Genomic DNA, 12803 nt, shown 5'->3' with positions numbered 1-12803 from the left:
AGCTGAGTGAAAGTATTCTTTCTGTACTATGATATGTTCACATCATAAAGGTTCATGAAGCTCCAGCCCACAGCACCACATGACAGTGTCACCATTGTTACTGACAGATTGTTGATTCTTACTGAAGCATCCTGGCTTTACATTCAGCCTCACATGGGGAACCTGTCTTCAACTCCGACTGTCAGCAGAATTCATGGAATTATGAAAAATCAATCATTCTGGTCTGTAAAAATATAATCGAATAAATAAATAAATCTTTAAATTTCATGTTGCATTTGTTTTTAAAAGTGTTTTTTTCAGAAATTGCTGTGAATAAGTCATGATAAATAATTTAGTATAAAAGCTATTATTACTATTATTATAATGTGATTGATTTATTGACTTTGTAATAATGAAGCCTGTTATTTCACTGAGGTGAGGAACAAACCAGCTGCTGCTCTTGGTAATATTATGAAAGATGCCACCAAGCCATTAGCTTATAATCAAAGGCTTGAATTTAGCTTTTCCCTGCTATTAAAAAACACAACCTACATAGTTACTGTTATTACATTACTGCACTGACGGTTAATGGAAAAATAGTGAATTAAAGATTATTAAACTCAGCTGGCACTGATGCTGCATGAAAAACTCACGCATCTCTCGACAATCCGGTTTTCCAGTTGCACTCAGTACAGACAGTGTTGTATTGCTCCGCTTATTTTAACAGGCCATTGTTAGGGAAATAGTCTTCTTCCACCGGTGGAAGAAGTCCCTTCTTGTTTACTGCAAAATGTGTATATTTTGGATAGAATTCGAAATATGACTTCTCTGCAATGTATTCCCATTCTTCAATGTTGCCTTAAAGACACTGCAAATAGTTGTTTTTTTCTGTAGCTCCCATCTCCCATTCCTGCCTTATTTTTCCTCTCCTTTTTTCCAGCTGATGACTTACAAACCCAAGTTCAATCAAATCTGACAAATTCCCAAATAGTCAACACAATGAATAACTCTAAGTTTTAATTTCTCGCCTTTTTTCCTCTCCTTTTTTTTCCAACTGATGACTTACAAACCCAAGTTCAATCAACACATACAAATCTGCTAAATTCTCAAATAGTCAACACAATGGATAGCAATAAGTTTTACTTTCTAAAACTCATAAAGTTGAGTTCAAAATCCAAAAATTGTCAGAGCTCTTTGTGTTAAAGAGAGGTAGTAAGTGGACATAACTAAATGAGGCTGCAATTTTTTACAGTGTACGGTTATTCTGCAGTGCCAAATACATTACTGTTTCTGAAATGTGATCAGGAAATTTTATTGGATCGAAGCAGATATATATTGGGGCATGTGCCCCAGTAAAATGGGTCTGGCGACGCCGATGGACAACTCATAAATTCAAGCAACAGGTTAAACACAAGCTTGACCCTTCCTGTGTGGTGAGCTCTTTGGGATGGCGCTTCTGACTTTTGTTTCCAGATCGTAGAAACTACTCCATGTACCAGACATCGCTCACATCCTTCTATGTGAATCTGCCTCACAAATTTATCTTTTGCAAAATGTATGGAGCAGACACCAAACTGTCCTGTCGGCTTGAAGTTACCTCTCTTTGTTGGTACAAATCAAACCCATTCATTCCGCAAGTGTCCTGCTGACTTTGGGCTACAATGGATCAAAACTCTACTTTTTTCATTGGCTACACTTGAACAGCCTTGAAGGACACACCCCTTAGGCGGCATGCTTTGGTTTTAGTTTTGTTGCAGAATTTTAAAAAAAGTTTAAAATGTGCTGCACTTTGCAAAGCAGACGAAGCCAGAAATGCCATGAACTTTCAAGCGTTTTGCATATGACATCACTTATTTGAATGAACAGTAACTTACCAGGAACGCGTTCGTGTAATGGCGGACTCAAAGAGCCAAACTTTACCAACTAAACAGAACATGCCCCTGGTCTCATATTAAAATACAATTTAGACAGTAAACTATTTAACATGTCTAGTATTATAAGATATAATTTCCAGTGGTAATGTAATTTTTGTAAGACGAGCACTTTAATAGAAACAAAGGGTTTGGGACATGACAGCTTGCTTGACCAAAAGGACCCTGTAGTTGAGACAATCTGCAAACAAAAACTCTACAGAGATTTGAACTCAGATCACTAGAATTAAAGTCCACAGTGCTAACCATTACACCATGGAACAGAGGTTAGATTGTTTTCACCACCAAATTACTGGCATATACTGACAGCGACCTGGCAAAAAATCAAAGGCTTAGATGAACACACACCACACTCCTTAGTGCTGAAACCCAGGATTGAACCAAGAACCTTTAGTCTAACGCTCTCCCTATTGAACTATTTCAGCAAGAGCATGCCACCATCTGAGCAGGCACATCACCGATATAAACATTAGTAGTTGCTAAATCCAATCGGTAAGGTCACATGGTGTTCCTTTTTAACCAAAATCTAATGAAATATAAAGTGTTTAAAATAATAGAGAGTATCATCTGGAAGCATTACGTATGTAATGTGCTAATTGATTAATGAAACTCTTTTATGTTGTTGGCAATTTGTTTTATTCCAAGCGCGTTTTTAATTAAATGAACAAATGTTCACATGAAAGAATGAGCAAATAATAAGCTAAATAATGAGGTAAATGTGTTCTCTGTGCTTGCTCATTTCGCTGTTACCCCCCAATCATGCAGTCTTGATTATTTCAATTGTTATCCACAGTGTCAAGTGGATAATGATCTCCCTTAGAAGTGCGCACACACACAGAGAGAGAGGCTTTGATCTGTGTGTAGTGTATAAAATAGTTGTGAAATAAAAAACTGAATAAAGAATAGGGAGATTTTGATTATATGATCAAAATCTTTGTCTCTCTCTCTCACACAATGTTAGATGTGCAGGAGAGATGGCATGAGGTCGTTGCAGTGCAGTTTGAGGACAAAGCTGTGCACTGGTGTCGGGTCTACTCTCCCGTTTGCTGCCCTGTGTTTGGTCTGTCTGGGGTCCTTGAGGCGGTGATGTGGCCCATCGGTGGTTGCTGTGTCTGTATTGGGCCCCTGCCTGCTTGGCTGGTGGGATGATGGGGTTTTTGCACTATCTTTTACTGTTCTTTTGTATTGCAATCATTGTGTAGGTGTTGTGTACTGTAGGTTTTGTCACTGCTCTTTTCTTTCTATTGTCCCTGTTGTTCTAATTTTTGTATCCCCTTGTTTCTTCTGCAGTCTGTCATTCCTGTGGGAATTTTTTTTTAACTTTTTTGTATGTCACATAGGTCTGTGTGTGTTCCATATGTTTTTTTTTTTCAAAGTTTTGGTGTCTTCAGTATTGTTCTGCGGTGTACAAAATGGTAATAGAAAAAAAAACTGATACAAATCACTGGTACTGTATAAATCACTTAAGGATTTAATTTCCACTTTTGAAAATCTACCTATTCATTTGGTTCCTTGCACATCTTGTGTTCATTGTTTGTGTACTGTTGTCTTTGTCTATTGTCTTTGCTTTGTTTTGTTGTGCTGTATAGCTTTTGTGTTGGTATAATTAAAAAACATAGATTGTCAAAAAAAACCTGGAAAAAGAAAATAAACCCCAAATATCCAAACTCGCTTTTAGCAGAAGTCATCAAGGAATCATTGAACATTTTTGTGAAACACAGTATTTTTTCATTGAAAAACTGTCATTAAACATAAGAAGTACATTAAAAGGATGACTTAAAATCCAACAATCAAGACAATGATGGAATCAGTTTTCATGCTCTCATTATGTTAAAGAAGAGTATTGCTTATGGATCCTCTCAGAAATGAAAGTTCATATGAACAGAACTGGTAACTGGTGCCAATGTTCGGCTGTTACCAATGTTGCTGAAAGATTTTCTCCCATTGTTTAGTCTTTGTTTGCAGAAATATTTTTACAAGCCTTGAGACATATTGAAGCATTTAAGAATAATTCACAAATAAACAGTTTATTATAAAAGAGGAAACGCTGAAAGTAGATTGCACACATACATGACAATTTTCTCATTTTTAAGTAAATATATAAAAGGTATAAGATTATATTATGTGTAATAGCTGTTCCTAGTTGTACTGTGTATCCACCAGGCTAATATATATATATATCAGAAATTCTCAATAATGACTTAATTTCATTAAAACACACCTTACTGTGTAAAATCACTGTGGATTACAAAAAGCTAACACACAAATACTGTTGTAAAATTCAGACTCTGCAGGATCTTGACTTTAGAAAGTGGGATGTATATGAACTTATTGAAAACTTGTTTAGTGCTTTTAGCAAGGATATAGCAACTCATAGCAACTCTTTACAACCATGGTGAGCAGAAACGCAGCTCAGCAATCAACAGCAGAAGACCATGCTGGGTTACACTCCTGCAGCCAAGAACAGGAATCTTCAAATCAAGAACAAGTTCCGATTACACTGGCAGGTGAGTGTATATTTTTATTGACCTCTCAAACCATCCATTTATTTATTTTTAACTGATTATAATATTGATATTATATCATCTGGAATTGTGTAACCTTAGCAGTTGATCAGCCTTCAGAATAATATAACTGTGTGAAAGTTTTTGTACAGTGCAGTTGGATTTCCTGTCACTGTGGGCTTCAGAGCACAGTAGTATAGTGCCGAGTCTGATACAGCAGCAGAGGAGATGAGCAGATCCACTTGGTTATTCTTTTCATCAACTTCAGCAGAGAGACGTGGTGGGATTGAGTCACTTTTATGTCCACTTTGGGATATAAAAAGAAGGCACTCCAGTTTAGATTTTGTCTGTCCCAGTGCAGGTAGTTTCCTGTATCACTTGATTTGTAGCTGCAGGACAGAGTAACATCACTGCCTTCATCTATAATTGTATGTGTGAAAAGTGGCTTTATTGAAGCTGCCATGGAGTCACCTGTCATGGAGAAGAGAGCATGCACATTCTCATTTTTCTGACCACCACACAGAAGAATAAATCACTAATTCAACACTTAATATTTCTGCAGTGACAAAAAAAGGTTAAATTTAACTCACCGAGTGAAAGCCACAGACACATGAATATAACAGTGAACATGATGAATGGTCTCAGCTGAGTGAAAGTATTCTTTCTGTACTATGATATGTTCACATCATAAAGGTTCATGAAGCTCCAGCCCACAGCACCACATGACAGTGTCACCATTGTTACTGACAGATTGTTGATTCTTACTGAAGCATCCTGGCTTTACATTCAGCCTCACATGGGGAACCTGTCTTCAACTCAGACTGTCAGCAGAATTCATGGAATTATGAAAAATCAATCATTCTGGTCTGTAAAAATATAATCGAATAAATAAATAAATCTTTAAATTTCATGTTGCATTTGTTTTTAAAAGTGGTTTTTCAGAAATTGCTGTCTTCAACTCCGACTGTCAGCAGAATTCATATAATTATGAAAAATCAGTTATTCTAATCTGTAAAAATATAATCTAATCAACACATTATTAAATGTTTAAATTCCCTGTTATATTTGTTTTATAAGTGGTTTTGCTGCATTAGGAGATTTAGCCTGATCTGAAATTGCTGTAAATAAGTATAAATCATGACAAATAATTTAGTATGACAAGTTATTATTATTATTACAATGTGATTGATTTATTGACTTTGTAATAATGAAGCCTGTTATTTCACTGAGGTGAGGAAAAAACCAGCTGCTGCTCTTTGTAATATTATGAAAGATGCCACCAAGCCATGGTGTAGTGGTTAGTGCTGTCGCCTCACAGCAAGAAGGTCCGGGTTTGAGTCCTGTGGCTGGCGAGGGCCTTTCTGTGTGGAGTTTGCATGTTCTCCCCGTGTCCATGTGGGTTTCCTCCGGGTGCTCCGGTTTCCCCCACAGTCCAAAGACATGCAGGTTAAGTTAACTGGTGACTCTAACTTGACCGTGAGTGTGAATGGTTGTCTGTGTCTATGTGTCAGCCCTGTGATGACCTGGCGACTTGTCCAGGGTGTACCCCGCCTTTCGCCCATAGTCAGCTGGGATAGGCTCCAGCTTGCCTGCGATCCTGTAGAAGGATAAAGCGGCTAGAGATAATGAGATGAGATGAGATGCCACCAAGCCATTAGGCCTTAAGAGGTGTGATGTATTTTGTGTGTGAAGTTTGCTGGATCGAGTGAAGGTTGCACAGAGAGAGAGAAAGAAACTGGGTGTTTTATTTATTTGTGTTTCTTATTTCCTCCTTCAATCCTCATTGGGGCCTTTGACAGACCTGAAGGGAGAAAGATCACGTCTCAGGTTCTGATCTAAAAATATTGGGACCTGAGAGAAGTGGTGCTTGTGAGTTCTTGCTGCTGAGGAAGGAGAAGTTTCTTCAAAACATGTTACACTTAAGTCTCTATCATCGAGCCTTTGACACCAACAAAAATACTTCAATTAAAGCTCTAAAGGATTCTGATAATGCTGTAAATATCTGTAAGTTCCTGGTTACATAGCACTAGAAAACTCGGGACAAGAACTCCATGAGATGTGCATAGAAAAAGCATGAGGTTGAGAAAATTACAAGTTAAAAAAGACAAGAAGAGTAATCTATATCCCTCACCCTATATACCAAGTTTCAAGATATTATTTGTCACATTTTTCAAATTCTGCTGCAGGAAACCAACCCTACCTCTTTATACTGACCTCAGCAGCCCATGGCATAAGCCAGACCCTCCAGGATTTCGCGATGTTGCGATTTGCAACTTCAACGCAAATTCAACCAATCCCCGCGAATTCAGGGTGGTGTTGCAATTATATCCAATCACCGCAACTTTCCCGCAAATTTGACCAATCGTTGGCGTCGTCTTGAGGTGACGTCGACAAACTACCTTCCGCCTTACTTCCAGTGTTGCCAGATTGGGCAGTTTCCCGCCCAGTTGGGGGGGTTTCAAGTGCATTTTGGCAGGTTTTGAACATATTTTGGGATGGAAAACGTCAGCAGTATCTGGCAACACTGCTTACTTCCGTGTTTCCATTCAAGAGAAGCAGCATCTGCGAGTCAGTCAGTGCGTTTACATGCACATAGAGAAAATCGAATTTCTGCCATAGCTCGACTGAAATCGAAGTTCTAAATGCCATGGAAACACCTTAGCTCGGCTGAAATTGAACTGAACTGGATTTCTCGTAATCGAGCTACGTGACCTAGATTATGCGATTGTAGCCGAGCTACTTAGTGCATGTAAACCCTATCGAGCTACGTAGTTGAGCTACTTACTTCAGCACTGCCCCTTCCGGAAGTGACGAGTGACGAGACCACAAGCGGGAAACACAACAGCCTCGGTCGGCATGAGACTTCACCTTAGCCACCACTTTATTAGGAACACTTGTGTCTGGGCATGTACGCACCCATTTCCAATTAGTTGGTAAGTTATTAGCATGTTAGCAGGCTAACAGTTAATATGTTCACCATTACAGATCAACTTCAACTTAGTGGCCATTTTATTAGGAACACTTCCATTCGTACATACAAACACTCTTCTTGTGAACACGGAACTGATAACTTTGTTTATACGCTTGAATAGCTCTTCTTCATGACGACAACCGGAAGTGTACCAACACGATGGGGCGTGTAGCGCCACCTGTGGCTCGGGTGCACAATGTACCTCACACAATAGCTCGATTTCCTTGTGTGCATGTAGGATTGGATTTCTCTGGCACCCCTGCTGGGACCCTTAGCTCGATTACCGACAGTAGCTCGATTTGGATGTGCATGTAAACCGCATGAGTGTTTATGTAGGCTTAAATTCTGTTACTGAAAGTGTGTTATGTTTACAGTGAAGGACTGTGTGCACTTTATATTATTTGTTTTACTTAATACAAGAAATTAATGGATGCCAACATTTTTGCCAAAATGGTATTTTATTTTCCATTGTTTAGGCAGCTTCAGCATCATACTGTGAGATTCTGTTCAAATTGTTTTTTCTTCTATGAAGCCTGAGCCATTTATTTTATTAGTTTATAATTATTGTTTAATTTAGTCTTCAGGAGAGACTGCCTGCACACAGTACTAGTATTAATAGTTTTTTTTCTTACATGAAAGCTGAGGCATTTATATTATATTTTAAGGTAACTTCATGTTGTGCTGTGAGGTTCTATGCACTTTAACTTTTGAACCAACAGGAGCATTTGGATAAGTAAAGCCTATTTTTCTGCATTTTTGTAGTCCTGGTAATCTTTTATATTGGTAAAGTTGTTTATAGGACCATTTCTCAGTGTCTTTGTTTTTTTTAATCAATAGTTTTTCAGTAATAACAATATTTAACATATCACTCAATTTTAATCACAAAAAGAGAAAATCGCAACAATTTCTCGCAACTTTCACTTCCTCCCGCAATGTAATCGCAACAAAAACCTAAAAAACACCACAACTTTCATTGCAATTTTTTGGAAACCCCCCCGCAACATCAGACATTATAGCCCGCAACAATCACAAAAAAGGCCCGCGAAATCCTGGGGGGACTGATAATCCCACCAGACCTTTGGTCCAGGTGAGCTAAAAATTTAAATTTCTCACATTTCTTAGTATCAAAAGGCACATATACATTACTGAATCAACACATAAAGGAAAGAAAGCACAACTTTATTCATCACACACTTGCGAAATTTCCTCTCTGCATTTAACCCATCTGAAGCAGTGAACCCACACACACACACACACGTGAGCAATGAGCACACACACATACCCAGAGCCTGGGGAGCAGTTGGGAGTTAGGTACCTCGCTCAAGGCCATCCCATATTAACCTAATCGCATGTCTTTGAACTGTGGGGGAAACCAGAGCACCCAGACACAGGGAGAGCATGCAAACTCCACACAGAAAGGCCCCCACTGGCTGCGAACCCAGAACCTTCTTGCTGTGAGGCAACCATGCTAACCACTTACACCACCATGCCACCCAAAATTATGCCTACTCAGGTAGCTTTTTTTTTTTTTTTTTTTTTGCCATGACCCAGATTCAAACCAGGGTTGCTGCAGCCACAACGCAGAGTACTAACCACTATACGATCATGGCAAACTACTCAGAGGTAGTCACATGCAAACTTTCAAGACCATACCACTCATAGTTTTCAAGTTCTGCTCTGGAAACAAAACCTCAGACTAACCTGAGAGACGAAGTCTGAAATTGTTTCCATGGAAACATGAAAAATTTAAATTTCTCAAATTTCCTAGTATGAAAAGGCACATCTCCATCACCTTGTTAATATGTATGCCAAGTTTCAAATCTGTATCATGAATAGTTTTGGATATATGCCCCGGAAACAAACATTGCTCTTAGAAACTAAGTCAAAATCTATTTTTTATGTAAAAATTTGAAAAATACTTGAGAAAGTAGCCAGAATGTACAGTCCACAGCCCACTCTACGATTGACACACTGCATTATTTAAAATGTGTGTCCTTTTTTTGTGAGGCAAATAGTAAACAGAAGCTAGCTGCAGCTAGGAACTAAAGTTGTGAGCGATGTTACAGCAGTTTCTGTGGGCTGTTTTGAGGATCAGCGCAGGGGCTTCAAAGTTTTGCTGTGGCCCCAAGCTTCAGCAGCCATGAAAGAATTAAGGCTCCATAGCTCAGTGGTGAGAGCACTGGCCTAGTAAACCAGGGGTGGTGAGTTCAATTCTCACTGGGGCCTGGAAGGGATATTTTGAAAGTGGAAAGACAAAAGAGGGGATATTGAAAACACTGAGACCAGAAGGTGAGCGTGTGTTGCTTGTGATTCCTCATCACCTGAAGACCACTTTCTGCTGGTGAGAATGGCCTCATATGGCCAGTTTGAAGATTAGTGAGATCACTGTGGATGAGACTGAGGACCTGAAGGTGTCTTTGGTGTGCAATTTCTGCAGAGCACTTTGCACTCAAGTCTCCATCAATGCACATAGTCAGGTGGTATTTGTTTATATTTGGAGGCTACTTTGCAAAATTTACCAAGTCTTGTTTTGGGTAATAATATACAAGTTCAGATATAAATTCATAAATCTGGACTTCTTGTAATATTTGTAGGCTGCTGTTTCATAGTTAATTATGCAGGGGAACTTTGCGCATAAAAAGAGCCCTGAAACCACATATAGGAAATTGGTATAAAAGTATTACATCATTAATATGCAATTATTATATCCATGATAGGTGTTATTTGTGGCACGCAACCTTTTTACTCAGGTCAAAAGCAGGGTTCATACATTAGATACCCATTTAACCCTAAAAGGACCTAAACTACTGAGTGGGATCAGTTAGAACCTCAGAGGTGGTGTGCTGCTCAGTCTATTCAACTGACATAACTTTTTGCTTTTAGGAGTTTGTTACTCTATAGATTCTTTATCTAAAAGTATGTTTGTTTCAAGATTGATGAAAAAAAGTATTTAACAAAGTAACTGATTTTCTGTTGGGGTCCCATAACTCTGTGAGATTTGTTGCAAAAATATTTCAGCAAGTTAGTCGCTTCTTTGTGTGTCTATCTTTGCCAATTTGTACATTTGCATGCTTGTCTCAGATGTCTGCCATAATTAAGAATATAACTCTTTCTTACAAATTGTAGATAACTAGTGAACCTCTTAGTTATAGAGTTACTGAAATGTCTGATGTCTGATGCTTATCTGTCCATGCCCTCTCCATACATAACAGACAGTCCAGCAGATACAGAGGAAACTGACATTGTCTAGTTGTGAAAGTGACATTGTTTACTTTTGAAAATAGTCCAGTGGCTGTTCTGGTCATAATATGTGTTCCCAATAACTGCTTTTATCTTCGTGTTTTGTGTTTGAATCCTTAGGCAAAGTGTTACTTCTTGATGTAGTTTGGACATTAAAAAATAAAAACTGTGAGCAGCTTTGTAATAAATGTATCACAGAAATTTCTGAAATGAGAGATTGTGAGCTGAGTTCTGGAATGTAGATAAGCTATAAATATTCTCAAGTTCTGTAGCAATAGTGTAAAATATTTCTGGCTTTTTTATGTTCTCTGTACTTAAATGTCTCATTTTAAACTTAACTTGATAATATCATGTAAATATATGATTTCTATTCACTTAAAGTTCGTAAACGGGTAATTTAAAAAAATACAGATGTTATAATGGACTTCAGTGATAGAGATGTATGTTTTTTTTATGTTTTTACATGCGATACTTAGCATTTCCTTTTTTGGTGAAAATGGTGATTGCTGACATTACAACAAGTAAAAATAATTTGTTTGGGATGTAAATAAAGGGTTAATACTGAGAAACCAGACTTGGCAAATTTTGCAAAGTAGGTTACATATGCTCCCTGACTAACAGTTGATACATCAACAACAAAAAAGACCTTGCTATGGGAATTTGTCTCACATACAAAGAGAATTTAATTATAACCCTGGTTGAACAGAGCAAAATCAGTAAAGCCAGAGAGATTTTCTGAAGAAAGCAAAAGTAACACGAACCTGCTTTCCTCCACACATCTCATGCAACCATCTCAAACGTTGACACTTTATTTTGGCCTGTTGGTCTAGGGCAGGGGTGGGGAATCTTTTTACTTTCAAGCAGGCCCGGCGCCGTGGGGGGGTGAAAGGGGGCGTCGCCCCCTCGTGGCTACAGCCCCACCACCTCAACGGAGACTCAGATCACTTAATTGTTTTCTTAATTGTTATTGTGGGTGTATGTGTGAAATGCTGACACAGCCGCCCACACACAGACCTGTGATAAGGACAAGGGGAGGGGTCGTGCGGGCGGGGGTTTTACATGTACAATTAGTCTACAAGTGCACTGTCTCTGCAATATCCTGTAATATGCAGTCAATTTACGGGAGTAGTCTTTCCCCCACCGAATTAAACGAATTCAATCACAATATTGTGAATCCATTTTCTTTCTTTGTAGGCTAAGTTTATCTCCGTTTATGTTGGTGTATGTGTTCATATATGGTTCGCTTTGTGCACAAATAGCGTAAGAATATGTGTCGTTGACGTCACCCCCCATGCAGCGGGGGTGAAAATTCATCACTTCAGAGCGTTTTGTCCCCTACACGCCTAAACTGGGATCGCGGATTAAGTGGTTAGCATTGACTCGGTACGAGTCAGGAAGGCTATTACTGGTGCAGCCGCGGGGTCTGTTGATTTTTTTAAATTATGATTTTGGCCGCCGAGCCAAGTACCTTAGACTTGCATTGACGTTTTGTTTTCATGCCGCGGAGCTATTTGTATGTTTTTTAAATGTAAAGGACTTGCCTGTAGATTTGTGTGTGTTGTTTTATGTTTGGCATCTTTCCGGTTGTAATGCATGTCTGTGAGAAAATTGGAGGGGAGGGTTAACAGGTGGGCACGGGTGTTGATAAAGCGCAACTGCCCTGGTAATGTGTCACATGATTTTCCCGGACAAAAGCAACCTTCGGGGCCGTGGTTTTGTGGTTGGCACAGTTAATTGTTTGAAACACGTTATCAGACCGCCATCACTACTACACACTATATGAAAAATATTTGCCCCCTTGCGATTTCTAATTGCCCCCTTAGTAAACTGTTCCTGTTCCTGGTGTTTCGAGTTTTATAACATCCTGTAGGGGCCAAACTAAATTTTTTAACCCATAACCTCTGCTGAAAATTTTAAGATGCAGCCCATTTATTTTAGCTTTCTTTCCTGCAATTCAAATAAAGCAACTTTATTGGTGTAACTTTCTGTTTTGATCTTCCCATTTTCTTTTTAAATTTTATCCACCCTCTTATTGTTTTAATGCTCTGTTTTTCATCTTGTGTTCTTATTGATTTTATATGTACTGATGTAAAACACTTTGAGCATTTTATGTAATGAAGATGCTACAATATAATAATATTTTACCAATTTTTATTACTATATCTGGCTGACCTAATG

The 12803-nt window shown here is 38.6% G+C and overlaps 1 non-coding gene across 1 annotated transcript; it reads left to right on the top strand.

Annotated features, from left to right (window-relative positions):
- The first annotated feature begins 9538 nt into the window (after positions 1 to 9538).
- trnat-agu (transfer RNA threonine (anticodon AGU)) lies at positions 9539 to 9611 on the top strand. Its single transcript has one exon. It is a non-coding gene; the product is annotated as a tRNA-Thr (tRNA).
- The last annotated feature ends 3192 nt before the right edge of the window (positions 9612 to 12803 follow it).

Source organism: Neoarius graeffei, chromosome 1 (assembly GCF_027579695.1).
Source record: "Neoarius graeffei isolate fNeoGra1 chromosome 1, fNeoGra1.pri, whole genome shotgun sequence".
Lineage (NCBI taxonomy): Eukaryota > Metazoa > Chordata > Actinopteri > Siluriformes > Ariidae > Neoarius > Neoarius graeffei.
The sequence above is the reverse complement of the archived record's forward strand: the minus strand, read 5'-3'. Positions and strand labels throughout refer to the sequence as shown.